The sequence below is a fragment of the Podarcis melisellensis genome, assembly GCF_964234715.1.
Source record: "Podarcis melisellensis genome assembly, chromosome: 3".
In the NCBI taxonomy this organism is placed as follows: Eukaryota; Metazoa; Chordata; class Lepidosauria; order Squamata; family Lacertidae; genus Podarcis; species Podarcis melisellensis.
Genome location: NC_138530.1, coordinates 19,322,445 through 19,340,535, shown reverse-complemented (window position 1 = coordinate 19,340,535; position 18,091 = coordinate 19,322,445).

The following is an 18,091-nucleotide window of genomic DNA, read 5'->3' as shown; positions in this document are numbered from 1 at the left end:
TCCACCCGCTCCATCATATCCCTACAGTTTTCCTCCTCACCTCCCAACAGTCAGTCAGCACCCCATGTTCTCACTGGTATTTTCGCCCACTTTTTAAAATAAAAAACCCCATGGGCATACCTCAGAGTCTGCCAGGTTTCCTTGTTTGCGCCCTAGTGGGTTTTGCTACATAAGGACAAGTATGGAAAGTTTGGAGCTGGCATTAGTATATACTAGAATAGATGAAGCATCGTTAGCCTATTTAAAATACCGGTACTGAGACCTGGGAGAAGAGAGGATTGAAGAAGATTGGAAGAAATTCAAGATTTACCTGCAGAAATATTGTGACTTAGTGGAATGTTAAGAAGGATGCTTGGTTATAAATAATTGGCCATCATTAAAATAGATTAAGAATTGATGACAAGAGAGATTAAGAGAAATAATTAGTAGGAGAATTATTTTATGGTATTTCAGCAAGTGGTTATAGATTTGGAAATAAGATGATAATTTGCTTGACAAAAACTTATTAAAGATGTAAATGGGAGCGGGAGACGTGAGGAAGTTCAAGGATATTATGAAATTTTGTTAAAACAAAGTAATAATATGTATTGTTATTGTATTCTTTTTCTAAAAACTCTAATAAATATTTATAAAAAAAAAAAAAATACCGGTACTGTACAGGAAAAAGCAGGGAATGAACTCTAGTCTCTTCCCATAGAGAGACCCTTCTGCATCTCATCACCCAGAATTGATTCATGCTTGCCACCGGGGACCAAGAGAGTGGCTGTTTGCAAACCTTTTTTATTATTATTTTTAATTCATTTCTTGTACCCAGCCACTCTGGGCAGCTTCCAATGAAATATAAAGGAGCACAACGAAATCTCAATCATTAAAAGCTTCCCGAAACAGGTCAGCCATATTTAGCTGTCTACCTTATTTAAAGCATTCTTTCTTTAGAATCTGGTGGCTGTATTGGAAACATAAACTATGTTATAAATCAATCTGGAGAATAGATGATCATACATCCATATCATTGGGAGTTATCCTTCCACCAACAGGCTAAAACCTTCTTATTCAGAAAACTAAGGCTCAGTCAAAGCTGAGCAATGGACAGGGCAAAGGGTAATGCTGGTTTGAAATGTGTTTTAGTGTATTTTAACTATTTGTTAATTTAATTTATTAAATAAATTTAATTTATTAACAAATACTTAATTTATTAATTTATCAATTTATTAATCATTATTTGTTATTTAACTGGTTTGTTTTATTATTCTGAATTTTATATCAAAGCTTTTAAATGTTGTAAGCCACGTTGTATCCGAGTTTGGGAGAAAAGCAGGATATAAATGCATTTAATAATAATACCTTCCAAGTTACCTTCGGAGTCAAAAATGGGACTGCCTGTAGGGATGGTGGTGGAATCCCGTTTGATTCATATTTAATGGATGGTATTGTTCAGAGTAGACCCATCGAAATGAATGAACATGACAAAGTTAGGTCCATTGATTTCAATGGGTAATACTCTGAGTAAAGCTTACCTGAATACCGCCCAATCTGAATCTCTCTATTTCACACCTCCCGAAACAACACACTAACCCAAATGCCTCACCATCCATCAAAACTCACTTTTCTCCGAATTTTGCAATGCAGTTCTTCGTCCAAAGAGCATGTACAGAAATATGCATATTAAGAGAAAACACATGCTAACATCCTGGTGCTTCATTTGTGATGACTTTTTAAAATGCAAGCTGACAGGGAGATGTGGAAAAGTGAATTTACGACTGGAAAAATGAGAACCCAAAATGGACGGGTTCATCCATTCTTGTCTTCACTGGAAGACTGGTGGCTTCTGTATGGAAGAACAAAGTCAAGCAGACTTGGGAGTCATGTGCTGTTGACATTTTCTATATCATAGGTGCCTGAAAACCACATACAAACATACACACACACCCTGGTGTCAGCCATTTTCTTTATGTCTTGAGGGGTTGTAGACCCCACAAGGAAGATATACAGTCCAACAACTCAGTGAGTTGTTGTAACTTTGCCCCCTCTACAGTGACTGCTTTGAGATTTTCTACAATCAAGCGTTATATAAATTTTATGGGGGGGAAATAAGTATATAAGTGACACAGGTGGCAGATTTTCTATCCTGAGGGAAGCATCTTGAGACTAACGTTCCTGTGACTTTGAACCCAGGACTAGCTGTTCAGATCTTTTGAGGAGTGACGAATCAAAGCAAATCACACTTGAGGCAATTTGTTCCTCCAAAAAGTCAGTACTAGTGAATGCAGAAGTCCCAGCTGTTCACCGGCACTACACACCGTTCCAGGCCAGAACTTCCCCTCTTCAAGTGCCTCAAAACTTCACCCATATTAGCTATTTCAAACTGAAACTGGAACACCTAAATCTCAGGCACATACTTCTGACAGGTGAAGAACCAGCTATTCATTCAACTGGGCCTGTCACACATCGGTAATGGCACACCCTCCTGAATTAAATCTCGTCATGTGCCCTGCAGATAATTTCGGTGAAGTCCCCCCCCCCCCCCAGCAACATTTCTTGCAGCGTATCCCCCGACTTGGACTGCAGAATTGGAGGAAATGTGAAATTTCACATCAGTGCCACGAGCATGGCTAACTCGAGCATGATGGGCGCATGACTCCCGCATGTGTTACTAGAAACAGCAGCAGTTGGCAAGTCTAGTGTGTGGCTTTGATGTATTCCTGGAATGAAACAATTCAGTCAATCGGATTTTTTCACTTAGACATCATTTTCCCATTAAGACTGCAAGGTTATTTGTTCAGGGCTAGTGATAAAATGACCTTCAAACCATCCTCTGCGCTGTAGCCAGTGCTCCCCCGCCCCCTTTCAGCCGGAGCACACTGAAGCACAGTTCCTGTACCTCTGAGGTGGGTGCCATTGCAGGACAGTGCTCCTATCGCCTGCTTCTTGGCTTTATGTACTGTATTTTTTGCTCTATAAGACACACTTTTCCCCTCCTAAAAAGTAAGGGGGAAAAGTAAGGGCTGCCCTTCTCCCTCCTCGGTGAAAAGCCCCCAAGAGCCGCACACACGCTCCACGTGCTCCTTAAAGAGAGTGCGGCTCTTCGGGGAGCCATCCTCCCGCTGCCCGGGAGAGGCTGTGTGTGGCTATCCCATAAGCCAAGACAGCAAGCGGGATCGCTGCGCAGCTTCTGCCTTAGCCGTGTGCAAGGGGAGCCTTCACCCCCCCTACCCAGGAGAAGCTGTGCACAGCTATTCCATAAGCCGGGACAGCAAGAGGCTATCCCAGAAGCCAGATCTCTCTTGCTGTTCTGGCTTCTGGGATTCTGAATATTTTTTTTCTTGTTTTCCTCCTTCAAAAACTAGGTGCGTCTTATGGTCTGGTGCATCTTATAGAGCGAAAAATATGGTACTTCTGAGAAGCCCAAAACGAACATTTCAAGTCAAAATGGAAGCTGGCCAGCATGTGCAAGTCTACGTATTTATTTATTTTTATATCTATGACTCTGCCTAGCTCCTAGCTGGAGGACCCAAATAATTACCGCCCAGTCAGTCTGACATCAATACCAGGGAAGATTCTGGAGCAGATCATTAAGCAAACAGTCTGTGAGCACCTAGAAAGGAATGCTGTGATCACCAATAGTCAGCATGGATTTCTGAAAAATAAGTCATGTCATACTAACCTGATCTCGTTTTTTGACAGAATTACAAGCCTGGTAGATGAAGGGAACGCAGTGGATGTAGCCTACCTTGATTTCAGCAAGGCATTTGACAAGGTGCCCCATGATATTCTTGTAAAGAAGCTGGTAAAATGCGGTCTTGACTATGCTACCACTCAGTGGATTTGTAACTGGCTGACTGACCGAACCCAAAGGGTGCTCATCAATGGTTCCTCTTCATCCTGGAGAAGAGCGACTAGTGGGGTGCCACAGGGTTCTGTCTTGGGCCCGGTCTTATTCAACATCTTTATCAACGACTTGGATGATGGACTCAAGGGCATCCTGATCAAATTTGTAGATGACACCAAACTGGGAGGGGTGGCTAACACCCCAGAAGACAGGATCACACTTCAAAACGACCTTGACAGATTAGAGAACTGGGCCAAAACAAACAAGATGAATTTTAACAGGGAGAAATGTAAAGTATTGCACTTGGGCAAAAAAAATGAGAGGCACAAATACAAGATGGGTGACACCTGGCTTGAGAGCAGTACATGTGAAAAGGATCTAGGAGTCTTGGTTGACCACAAACTTGACATGAGCCAACAGTGTGACGCGGCAGCTAAAAAAGCCAATGCAATTCTGGGCTGCATCAATAGGAGTTTAGCATCTAGATCAAGGGAAGTAATAGTGCCACTGTATTCTGCTCTGGTCAGACCTCACCTGGAGTACTGTGTCCAGTTCTGGGCACCACAGTTCAAGAAGGACACTGACCAACTGGAACGTGTCCAGAGGAGGGCAACCAAAATGGTCAAAGGCCTGGAAACGATGCCTTATGAGGAACGGCTAAGGGAGCTGGGCATGTTTAGCCTGGAGAAGAGGAGGTTAAGGGGTGATATGATAGCCATGTTCAAAGATATAAAAGGATGTCACATAGAGGAGGGAGAAAGGTTGATTTCTGCTGCTCCAGAGAAGCGGACACGGAGCAATGGATCCAAACTACAAGAAAGAAGATTCCACCTAAGCATTAGGAAGAACTTCCTGACAGTAAGAGCTGTTCGACAGTGGAATTTGCTGTCAAGGAGTGTGGTGGAGTCTCCTTCTTTGGAGGTCTTTAAGCAGAGGCTTGACAACCATATGTCAGGAGTGCTCTGATGGTGTTTCCTGCTTGGCAGGGGGATTGGATTCGATGGCCCTTGTGGTCTCTTCAAACTCTATGATTCTATGCTCCTAGCCATGATTGGTCAACCTATGGGATGGGGCCAATTTGTATTTCCTGTTTTTCATACCCTCTCCCATGTAGCTGCAGTGGACTTTAAGCTTTCCAGCCAGGCCTCTAGCATTGCACACATGTGCATTTCTGCAAGGGCCCTTCTGAGATGTCCTAGCAATCTGCCTGAATCTAAGAGATCTTAGAGACCTTCATTATACACCTGTATAGTGCTGCAACCCCACAGTCGCCTTTGACTGGACTTAACCGTCCAGCGGTCCTTTACCTTTACCTTTTTTCACACCTGTAAAATGAAGGTGTCAGATGCATCTTTATGGGGAGGGCATTCTTAGGACCACCTAGGAGATACCCTCTCCCAGGCCAGAACCCCCTGAGCTTCTGAGGGTGGAGAAGCAACCAAGAGGGCTGATCTGAGCATTCAGATGGGTCTGTAGGGAAGGAGGCAGTCTTTCAAGTATTTGGGGCCTGAGTCATTTAGGCACCTTCAACTGGGCCTGGAAACGAACTGGTAACCTGAGAGTAAATTCCACTGGACTGCATTGGACTTACTTCTGAGTGGATAGGGCAGTTGGCTAGAGCATGGTGCCGATAACGCCAAGGTTGCAGGTCCAATCCCCGTATGGGCCAACTGCATATTCTTGCATTGCAGGGGGCTGGACTAGATGATCCTCAGGGTCCCTTCCAACTCTACATTCTGATTCAATGATTGCACTGCAAGGCATTAATAGCTGTTGCAAGGCTCCAGAAGAAATTTATTCGATGGGTGCAGAAATGTAGTCTCCCTTTTACACTCACTTATGCAATGCAAGGAACGTGTGTGGCTCTGTGGGTTAAACCACAGAGCCTAGGACTTGCCGATCAGCAGGTCGGCCATTTGAATCCCCGCGACGGGGTAAGCCCCCGTTGTTCTGTCGCTGCTCCTGCCAACCTAGCAGTTTGAAAGAATGTCAAAGTGCAAGTAGATAAATACAGTAGTTACCTCTCCGGTGGGAAGGTAAATGGTGTTTCTGTGTGCTGCTCTGGTGCTCTGGTTTGCCAGAAGCGGCTTAGTCATGCTGGCCACATGACTGTATGTCGGCTCCCTCAGCCAATAAAGCGAGATGAGCGCTGCAACCCCAGAGTCATCCGCAACTGGACCTAATGGTCAGGGGTCCCTTTACCTTTACCTAAGCAGTGCAAATGCATCTTATTAGATTTTGGAAGTGCAATGATATACTTCAGGGTTTTCTTTTAAGCTAGATGCTTTTCTGCAGGGTTTGGTTTTAGACATCAATTTGGGCACTGTGTTGGGTTTTTAGAATATTTTTATGCTGCATCAATTCCCTTGAACATTGGATACAGTGGGCTATAAAGATCCATGTGTAATTTTCTTCCTCTTTCTGAAGCCCGACTAGAGAACACGAGGAATGTGTGGCTGCAGGCGGCAGCAAGAGTCCACATGACTGGTAGCAAGAACCACAGCCATGACGCCATCTTTCTACACTCCCATTCCGCTGCAGCAGTTCATTGGCTGCTGGTCACCATGAGGGTGTAGCCTCTTGGGCAAACCGATGCCCTGCCAGGTATCTTCCGCTGGACAGGAGGAGATGCAAGAACATTGGAGAACCTTTTTCAGCACTGAGGACAACATTTCCTTTTGTGCAGACTGTGTTGGGTGGGGCCAGAAGCAAAAGTGGGCAGGGCAATGAATGCAAACATCACCTTTGTACATACAGTAGGCTAGCTTCTGTTACACCCACACAACCTTCTCTATCCTATATCCAGGCATTATCAGAGTACCAGTATATCTGAAGGAGCGTCTCCACCCCCCATCGTTCTACCCGGACACCGAGGTCAAGCATCGAGGGCCTTCTGGCGGTTCCCTCACTGCGAGAAGCCAAGTTACAGGGAACCAGGCAGAGGGCCTTCTCGGTAGTGGCACCCGCCCTGTGGACATCCCACCAGATGTCAAAGAGAACAACTACCAGACTTTTAGAAGACATTTGAAGGCAGCCCTGTTTAGGGAAGCTTTTAATGTTTGATGCATTGCTGTATTTTAATATTTTGTTGGAAGCCTCCCAGAGTGGCTGGAGAAGCTCAGCCAGATGAGTGTGGTATAAATTAGTTTATTTATTGTTGTTGTTATTATATTACTTTCAGCCAGACAAACACACTCAAGGAGGGTATTAACCAAGGTCAGAGAGGGGTTTGTTCCCTGGGGATGCGGTCCCTCCCTCCCAGAGATACAAGATAGCTGCTCTCACACATCCGCCATCATGTCCACTTTGGCCCCGAAGAGTCAAGAGTTTGCCCATCGTACCCACCCCCTCCAATTAGAGCCAGTGAATGGTTTTGCCCATGTTTTCAGCTGCTGTATCTTCCTTGTCCTCTGAACAGCTGGTCTCCCACCCAGACAACTCTGTGAAGGTAGGTCTCATTGTTATCTCCTGGGCCTTCAACCCTCTCTGAGCCCTACAACCCCTTACCAGAACTGATGCCCGAATGTGCTTTGTTTCAATAGACAGCAGAAGGGATCGCACTGACCCCAATTCCAGCACTTCTGTGGTGCAACCTTGAGAAAGTGCCGGAAGTGACTCCCATCTGCCATTTTGACGGCCTTCTCTTGTTGGCTGTTCATTAAACATACAGGGAAATACACACCAGCAAAAAGGTAGGCGAGCTTTTTAATGGCACGACCCAGAGTTCCCTTGGAATAACAAAGCCACTATGACTGCCGGTTCTCATACAAACAAGACATCCCCTCTTATTTGTTTGTTTGTTTTATTTTAAAGTCATCATCTGGAGTTATGAAAATGCCAGGTGGATCTGTACACAGATTATAGCTTCTCTGTGATTGCATGCCAGGCTTTGGTGGCTGAGAAATGTGCCATGCAGTTTAAATCAGGTTTTTGTCTTTATTTCCTTGTTTGCAATTGTACATTCTAGTTGCAATGTGTAAAACATTCTAGAGCTGCTTTCCTAAAAGAATGTGAAGGAGATATGCCGAGAGGGGCTTTTTTGTGTTTTTTTTTACTTTGGAGCCTGGCCATGTTTTAAGTACATGAAACCATACGACGGAAGTCCTGTATCCAGACCAGAAGAGCCTTCTCGGCGGAGTGGGAGACGATCTTAACACACAGCTGCTGACCATTTAGAAAGCAAGCCTGAGCATCCATTATCAATGCAAAGATACCTGCATTACAGTTGCAGTTTCAGTCCAAAGAAATAGCCACACAAGTTACATTGCACAGCACGGTGCCCTTTACATGTTACATAGATTTCACATCCTGCTCTTGCATCTTTCGGAAGGGATGATTCATACCATCTTTCGCCTCTTGACTGACTATTCAAGGTGGAGCATCTTGCAGCCGCTCAAGAGCTGAGCCTCGCCTGTGTCAGATGGCAAAGGTGCACCCATGCTCCAATTGAACATCTCATTTTCAAAAAGCACAGAATCTCCCAGGAAGCACTTTATGGTCCCTGTCGATCCCTCCCCTCCCCTCCCACCCCACCCCCCTGTTTGCAGGAAATCTGCCACCTAGATCAGCAAGTTCTTCCCAGCCCTGGTGACTGAGGGGAGTGTGATCTCTCGAACGAAGGTTTTGTGTCTCGAAGTGCATAGTAGAATCACAAACACAGCAACGTTAGTGCAAGTGCAGGAATGAGTTTGCTTCGCATTAGTTGATCCAAAAAAACCCTTTTCTCATATTTACAGCTTCCTCTGCACATTATATAGGAACAATCTTTTCAATACGTTTTCAGGGCCCAGCTTAGAAGTTACAGTAAATGGTGGCTCCACTCCCAGCTCTGCTGCCATAATTTCCTGGTCAACCTTATCACGGGTCATGATGACATCACACCATTCTGTTGCCCCTCCCACCCACCACGCTATTGGTGGGAAGGAGACATTATGTCACAATGCACACCGGGGGGCAGGGGACGAGATGAGGTTATACATTAGTGTGAAATCAAGTTTGACCTCCCCAGATTACCATCCTGCTCAGCTCAAATCTTTTGCCTTGGAAACATCCCAAGTTCACAGCCTGCCAATGGAGGAGGATAAAATTGGAGAGGGGGAGAAATATACTGCCTGAAACAATGCTAGACCATCTGCATTTAAATTCATATTCAGTCCTACGCTACTTTTTCCTGCCAAAAGGGAAGAGCTCTGGAAGCGCCAAAATCTTGCACGCATCCAGAACCTTGTAGGTAGATAGGAGTCTGAGGCAAAAGTAGACAGAGCAACAGATACAATTTTTTAACCTTTATATGGAAGGCTAGTTTTTGCACACCCCTATTTCCCCCATCCACGTATGCAAGAGGCATGATTCCAGTTCAGGGGCACATTCCAGCTAGGCAAAAATACTCAAGGAAGGTGTGCAGCAGGGCCAGTGAGGGCCAAGTCTTGGAGAGAAGGGGAGTGGCTGGAGAATGTGTGGCATGTGGAAGGTCTCAGGATCCCAAGAGAGGCCCAGAGGCCCACATTTGACCCCAGGTTCACCCACCAGGTAGCCAACATTGTGCTGGGACTGCAACCCCCACCTGCCCCAGCCAGCATGGCCAATGATGAGGAATTATGGGAGTTGGGAGTCCAGCAACTTTACAAAGGCACCATGTTGGCTACCCTTAGTTCAAGTAGAGGCACCACACGGACTCGCTTAGAAACATTGGAAGCACAGAGTCTGACCCCTGCTCCATCTCATTCAGGATAGTCTACCCTGACTGGCAGCAGCTCTCCGGCGTTTCATACTGGGACTCTCTCCCAGTCCTCCCTGGGGATGCTGGGGATTGAACCTGTGACCTTCTACATACCAAGCAGATGTTCTGCTACTGGGCTACAGGCCAAGGGGTGGAGAGACAAATGGGTAGATAGCACAGTTGTGTTGCCTCCACAAACCAGCAAGAAGATCCTTGAGAGCTTCCAGCAGAGGGTGTTGGTCTTGCCACTCCACCACCTTGCAGTTTCCTGCTCCTTCTCATAGATTCATCCTCATGCGCCTTCTTAATCTGTTTTGCTCAATCTAATCTTGCAACAAAGCTTGGTGTCTTCCCATCCCGTCCTAATTTCAATAATTTGCTCTGGTTGCTTCGGAACTTGGTGCTCACTTCCTCTTAGAGGCTAAGTTACATGTGACACAGACATCCTGGTGCGGTGTGTTTTTTATATATATAAATGAAAAGGTGGGGGGAGCTACACATTTGATTTCACCCACAGTGCTGGTGGGGGAAATGCTTAATACTTTCCTGGTGCGCCATTTTTTTGCAATCAAAGTCCCCACAAGTTGTTTTTTAACCCAAAGGGAGAGAAACCTAGGTCCCTGTGAAGTTTTAATGGCAGAAACTGCGCACAGGGAAAAAACTGTGCACCACCGTCAGGTCTGCAGTCAAATTGCAAGCCTGGAAATTTTGTTGGTTTTCGAAAGGACAAGGGGCAGGAAATCCAGCACAGATCTCCTGGCATCATGTGCAGGTTGGCCCTTAAAAGCTCTGTTGTCTTTTTAAAACTCTGTATAGCAGTTCCTTCCAGCTTATGCTGTTCAGAACCACATCATACACTTAGAAGCACATCCAATGTATTTTTAAAGCACATGGCTTCACCCAAAGAATTATGGGAATTGTAGTATACTAAGGGTTCTGGGGGAACCCTTTACAAATGGGAATTGTAGTATGTTAAGGGTTCTGGGAATTTGGTAGCTGTGTTAGAGGGAAACTACAATTCCCAGAATTTTTTGGGGGGGGGGATAGAGTCATGTGCTTCAAATGTATGGGGTGCATCGGTTAGTAATCATTTTCCCATCCCTTCTTTGGCTTCTTTCCCACTTCCTTATGTTTTCCTACCCTATGAAGTCCATTCATTTTAAAATGGTGAACCCCTTTGTCATTTTGGATGCTTTACAAATTAGAGATGATGATGACAAACACTGGGCAGAGTTATATGGGTACCACCAAAGAGATTGCTACACTCCTGGCGCTGCTGAGATGGCAATAGGACAGGGAGGTTGCCTACGCAAAGCAGCCTTTGCCAACCTGGTTCCCTCCAGGAGTTTTGGACTACATTTCCCATCAGCAGTGTGTCCTGCGGCTGGTGGAAATTGTAGTCCAAGGCTTCCAGAGGACACTCTCGAAAACAGAATTCCACCCCTCTCAAATGAGAGGGAAGCCCCCAGATTTGTATGTCTCAAAATGAAATCTGTGCCAAAGGATTTCCTGCCAATGCCCAGCCCTGCTGGCAATCTGTGCAAGCGTTCCCCACTCCCCAAAGCTATCCCTCCTATATACTAGAATCATAGGCGCCGACTCCATGGGGCCTGAGGGGGCCCGAGCCCCCTCAAAAATTCGTTTGGGGGGGGCCTCTGCCCCCCCAATAATTTAAGAAAATTATTAGTTATATTATGCTTTGTAAAATCACAAAATTATGTTGGTATTTTTTATTTTCCTTGTTTGACGATAGTTACCTTTTAAGATACATTCAGTAATGAAACAAAGCCACTCCCGATCTAGAGAGGGGGTGGGGTTGCAGGCTCTCGACCCATCAACAATCTCGCGGGGCTGGCGTCAGCCCCGCGAGAAGCGGGGATTCCCCCTAGCTCATTAATATTCACCGCCCACGGCGGCAGCCAATCGGCTGCCGCAAAGGACGGGCCCTCACAGATTCACTTAAGGTCGGGGCAGCCCGGGGCTCGCCCCTTTCGTTCCCCCAGCAGCACTGGTTTGGAGGTCTTGGGCCCCCCCAATATTTTTTATAAGTCGGTATGGGCCCCCGCCCCCCCCATATTTTTTATAAGTTGGCGCCCCTGACTAGAATACACTCACTTCTTCCCTCTAATTGGCCGTGACTGCGGTGAAGATATGTATCAAGAGAAGGTAGGTGCTTTCCTCCCTCCCCTCGGTCACTCGGATGTGCTAGGTAAACAGCATGTAGGAAAAATGGGGCAGTGGGGGGGATGTAGTTCTATAAAGGGTGCTGCAGCGGCAATCTTGCCTCTGTGCCTCCACTGCTCCTGTGGCCACTGCTGATGAAAGAAAAAGAATGGTGGGAGTAAGTGAAGTGCTTTTTGGAGGCTGGAGAGTAGTGGGGAGATGGGTAATTTGTAGAAGAACTTGGTTTGATCATGTCTATGGTGTCCTTGGGGCAGGGCCTTTTCAGTGGTGGCCTCATACTCGCAGAATTCCCCCTCTAGGGAATTCTGATTGCCCCACTCTCTTCTGACCTTTGAGTGGCCCCAAAGGACTTTCCTTTTTCGCTGAGCTTTTTTCTAGACCTTACTGCTGAGCCCCTTTATGTTGTTGATCTGATTTTGCTTCCATTGTGTTTGTTCAGTTGTTTCATTTTTAACGCTTTAATGAAACGCCACCTTGTGAGTGAGGACTCCACACCCGTAGTCATATATTCATTAAACCAGCAAACAAATGAACAAAAAAACTATGTATAAGAGAGCACTTCTAACTTGTGAGGACAGCAGGGTTGAGTCAATGGCAGGCACATTTAGTAACCAAGCCTAATAAATATTCCGGTTTCCTTTCTGGTATGAATCTGTATACCATTTACGATAAATCACAAGAAAGGAGAGTGCTGCTGTCACACTCAGGTCCTGCTTGCGAGCTTTGCCTAGGCCCCACCAGGTTGGCCACTGTGAGAACAGGATCACAGCAGGTCTCTCGTTATATTAGCTGTTTATCATAAGAGTAATAAAAGAGTATAGCATCAGGAAGGTGGCCGGAAATGCAGGCCAACACTCATGTTCAACATAAAACACATATTGCTGTTCCTAACTTGTGCCGTTGCACCAGAAGTGCAGAACCTATAGCAAGACTGAGAGTGCTTTCTGCTACAATGCTCAACGAACCGTTTATCTGATTGACCAAGCTATGAGATTGACACAAGCTATGAGACTGGGCAAAAAGACTTGTATCGGGTGTGTTCACCAGTTAAAGTCAAAATGCCAAAAAGGCGATGGGGGCCATGTAATAAGAAAGTCCTCCTTGGGGAGGACACAAAATGAGTGGGCTTCATGATAGGGAGGGATAATGAAGCACATGCATCAAAATGGTCTGTACTCCTAGGAAGAATGACCGATGTCCTCTTTTGAACCTGCATTTAGGCTTGCTTTTAATAAAACATGAATATACATAGTATGCAGTCGCTGACTAGCATCCAAGAGACGACATTCTTGCCATGGCGTTTTGGAGAGATTTCATAGAGAAGCTATTTAGAACCCTGGAACAAATCCTATTAGACCAGGGACAATCCACAGCTTCCTCTGCCGTAACAGATGACTATCAGTGCTACTCCCTTTGGCTTCCTTCTCAAGAAAACAAACTGTGTCTCCATTTCCATATTTGGCTCAATGAGGGCCCTGTTCTTTAATGCATGTTCATTCAGGGCGTACTGATGCACAACCACAAGGAAAAGCAGCTAAACCCCTTGTACCAACAATCCCTTAACCCTTCGTGGTATTGATAGGGTCCTCTCTTTTTTTGCTACAGTAGGCATTGATGGCGTGTACCTATTTCTTTACCCAATACTGATGCTCTTTGGATGGCAGATGAAAGCTGTCTTGCTTTCCAACCTTGCTAAATATATATATATATATACTGATATTTGAAATATTGCATTTCAGAGTCAAGAGCGGTACAACAATAGGCCTGCTCATCTCATATTGCCTGATAAAATTACATGGGACCACGCTCTTGTGGAAAAGAAGACAGAGATTATCAGATGATAGCCTTGTGGGAAGGAGAGACAGAGGAGTCTCACTGGGGTTGGAAAAGGAGCAAAAGTTGTGTGTACATTGCCCACATACGCATGCCTACTTGCCACCCAAACCTGGGAGCCAAAAGCGCTGTTTCGGTTCCAGCCAGGCCCTCCAAAATGGTGCCAATTTCAACTCTGACCCTTGACACAATAGCAGAAAAGGGAAACAAAGTCAAGCAAGGAGCAGGTGGGGTGGAAATTGCATCACCTAGCTAGTGGGGGGGGGGCTGAGAAATACCAGTAATGGCATACTCCCTTTGGGGGCTAAGAAAAATAAATGCAGAGTTTGATGTAAAGCAGCGGGTGTGAAGAGGAATGCCATAAAACAGGCTGGAAAAGAATTTGAATCATGAGATAACCTTTGGCTGATGACAGTTACATTTTGTGGGACAGTCAAAGGTCTCTAAAGTGCTTTGCAAACATGATCCTTTGAAAACAAATCTCAGCTGAGGAATAAAATATTGTGATGAATTTTCACCATTTGTTGAGAGCCAAAGGAACTCCTGGGCTGCTTCATATATAATGCTACAGGCAATCTTTCCCCATTCCAAACAGATGACCAAATAAGATTCCCAGTTTATGCAGAAGCATCCCATATAATCCCAGGGCAACAGAGCAGTCTAGACATCTTTGGATTTAAATTGGTGCCGCTCAACTGATATGGTCCTGATGGTTTAAGGCAGGGTTATGTGTTCTACAATCCTGCACAAACACACAAAAATCCAGAGAATCTGGCACTGGGCACCAAATGTAGCATCCTATGGCTTTTGAAAAGCTTCTGGTCCAAGCATGTGAGCAACATCTAGTATGATCTTCAAAGCCAGAGAGCTCTGGAGGATTTGCAGTGGTCAAGAGGTGGGGCTTCAGCGCCTTAACCATTCCTAGGGTTGGTAGAGGCAGAATGATGGACACAAAATAGGCCAAAATTTGCAAACATGCTTAAGTTGCATAATTTATACAGGTCGCAGAATTCGGCTTTTATTGGCAGCTTAGAAGACACTCAGCCCTGCTCAGTGTAGATGCAGAAGAGATAGATGCACTCATTTCATCACAAGGGTATGTGTATAATCAAAGGAAACTTGCTGCATGGATGAAATTCCAAGGATTTGTTCTACAAGTTATTGGGATCTTCAGAATCAAAAGACTGAATGGACCTATGCAGACACTGACATGCAATGAGTTGATGCCTTGCAAGGCTTCTGACTTGCATTTACAGGCTGAGGCTTAAGCTGCAGGCAATGTGAAGTTCTGCAAACCCGTGCCGTTGGTTCCCAGCTATCATGACCTGGCTATTGCAGAGATAAAGACCACTGTGTCCATTTCAAGTATCCACACATCCATGCCTTCATACCTATCCCACTTGGTCTCCGCATTCCTTTCTTCACCCTATTTCCCTTCCACCACAAGGGACATAGCCAGATTATTTCTCCCTAGAGCCTAGCACTGTGACTGGCAGTGGGCCTCCAGGGTCTCAGGAATAGGTCTTTGCTATCTCCTGCTACCTGATCTTCTCGGCTGCAGATGCCAAGGGTTTAAGCTGGGGCATTCTGCATGCAAGATATGTACTGTACCACTGGTCTCCAGTGTGATGGACACTACTGTCAGCCCACAGCTCTGCCCTGACATTGGCCAAGAGCTTGCCCTCATGTCAGATGTGAGAGCAGTAATGATGGCACAGTCTCTAGGGTGCCCTTTGGAACTTGCCTCGGTCTGAAGACCCCAGAGCATCAGATGTTGTGTGAAAACAGGTCAAAAAGTCAAGAAAAACACCGTTCAAGAGCAGACTCTCCTAAGCAATGGAAGGGAAAAGAGGAAAGGTGGAAAACTACGAGTCAGCTGATGGTAGTCCAGAAAAGCCGATGGACAAAATGAACCAGGACACATATGCCGGGGGAGAGCAGGATCAAGTGGAAATAGGACAGAAACTTCAGGGAGCTCATCAAGGGAGAAACTTGTCCCAATGGAAATGCATGAGGCGGTTTGCTTGAGGGAGTAGAGAGGAGGATGTGAAGTCTGGGCAAGGACAGAACAAAGCACAAGGCAGGGCTGAGAAAACAGGTGTCAGAAAAACGCAGGCCGGGGCTATTGCTTTGATTTTGGTTTAATAATTTACTTGTGTTTTATCTTGTATTTCATTCTGTGAATCGCCCTGGGATCTCTTGATGAAGGGTGGTATATAAATTCAATGAATAAATAATAAACAAAAAAAAGGGCATCCAAATCAGAATACAGAGAGCCATGATGAACAACCTGCCCCAAATGAATGGCACAGAGACTCAATGCCTCCATTCCATGTTATTGTTCAAAAACAATGCACACTGCAGGTCTCCCTGGGCTTGTCCTACTAAAGGGCAGCAAAATGAACCAGGTTATTTCAGGAGGATTTAGAAGGAATTGATGTCCGAAGGCTGTGACAATACTGTGTGTGTGTGTGTGTGTGTGTGTGTGTGTGTGTGTGTGTGTGTGCACGCTTGCCACAACATGGCGGTGGTTGTGGGACACCATTTGGTGCTCTCCAGCAGGCATCAAAAAGTCTTGGGCTGGCATTGAAAACAAAACAATTCTAAAATGACAGAACTTGCGCTTAGTTTGATTCTCCCCCCCCCCCCCATGCCCTTCTTCTGTATTTCTGAACATTCAGTCCTGGAAAGAAGGAAGCCTTTGCGAGAAGGGGTCCACTGCAGGCCAGTTCACTCGGCCGTTTCAAACACAGCAGCTACATGGAACAGCCACCATTAATTCAATGTCATTTGATGGTACCTGCAGCTCTGTAGTGAATTCTCTGAGACATACTGAGCCTTCAGCTCCTGACCTCTTGGCATTTGGCATGTGCTCCAAAAGGGATTTATAGTGAACCGCTGTCTCAACCTACCTCCACAGATCTGCCTGCCATGCCAAAATAACAATTCACGTGGGAGAAGGAGTTGCCCTTCTCACAGCGATGGGAGGATGGTCAACATAGGATGAGGAGGGCAGGGAGAGTGCATGCTTTAAAGATAGGGTGCTTATTTTTGCCAGTGTTTAAACAGAAAACTTCAAAATTGTACCTGAAAGATGCATGGAAAGCTACTGATATTGGAGAACCTGTAACAGGAAGGAAGGAGGGGATCTCATGCACACTAGAGAGTCCTGAAACCACATAATGGGTAGTTCAGCGGTAGTAGTGGGGACTGCATGAAAACATGGGAGATAAACCCTGGGGAAATGTGGCGTTTGCTCTCAAAACCCCTCTGCATCCCCATTACTCCAAGAGACATGCTGCAACTGTCCAAGCTGTGCAAGCCCAGTCGGGGCTGTTGGGTTATCTTTGCTAAGACCACATCTATAGTCCCAAACAAATAAGTTTGTCTTTATGGCTCCTGTCCTTTTCCTAGAATTCAGATGCAGACCTGAGGCCTCTCCCAGGACCACAAATCCCACGGTTCCTTGAATGACAGACATACTGTTGTATGCCCTTGGTTTCCCTCTGCTGGACAAACTGGCAAAGGGATGACAGCGCTCTTATCTGTGAACAAGCCCCATCTCCTTAATAAGGTATATACTTTTTAAAAAAGACAGCCACCAACCCTCCAGTGGTGTGTTGACATGCATGGGCAATCTTGACAAAATAGCTACCAAAGATTTGCCTCTGACCACTGAGTCCCCAATCCCTACTGGGTAAAGTAACAACGGGGACACGTCTCCCAGATAAAGTATAGCACCATGAATCTTCTTCTCCTGAAGTCAGCTGACAAAATTTAGCTCAGCAAGCATCTGCCCAAATAGATAAGTGAGCAGGCCAGGCTCCCTTTGCCCTTGCCTATTAGTTGCAGAGGTAAAAGATAACTGGGATAAGGGAGGGGCCCTTGACCTAACACCCGATTAATTCCTCAGCTCAGGCCTTCCATTTCATGCAGTCTGAAGGCCAGGATGAAGAACCTGTGGCCCTCCATATGTTGCTGGACTCCAGCTCCCATCAGCCTCAGCCAGCATGGCCAGTGGTTGGGGATGAGGGGAGTTGGAGTTCAGCAACATCTGGGGGGGCCTCTGGTTTCCCACCTCATCCCAAAGCTGTTGCCACATGGCTAGGCTCCTTTCACTTTCTCAAGGCTTTTCTGGGCAAATTGCAGGATGTCATTGGCTGGTTGTTTTGTGCTGCTGTCCTACATCCCCAAAAGCTGGGCCCTTAGAGGTAAGCCACTATAGAGAATGCCCTTTCCCTAACCCCACTGGCGAACGAAATCATCTCCCACGTGGGAGAGCATGGTGAGAAGGATGCTGCAAAACTGACCTCCCCAATCGATACTGTTTGTCAAGATACTGTTTTGTCAGCAAGCACCAACCCCGAAAACCAGCTACTGTCACACAGACCAAGCAGTAAGTACTGTAGTTAAGGTCTCACAGCTGTGCTTCGGAAGCAAGCAGATACCGCCAGTGTAGGACATTTGGGGGTAAGAAGCCTATTTCTTCAAAAAAAATCTGTGGCCGCCTGCATGTCCAGCACAGA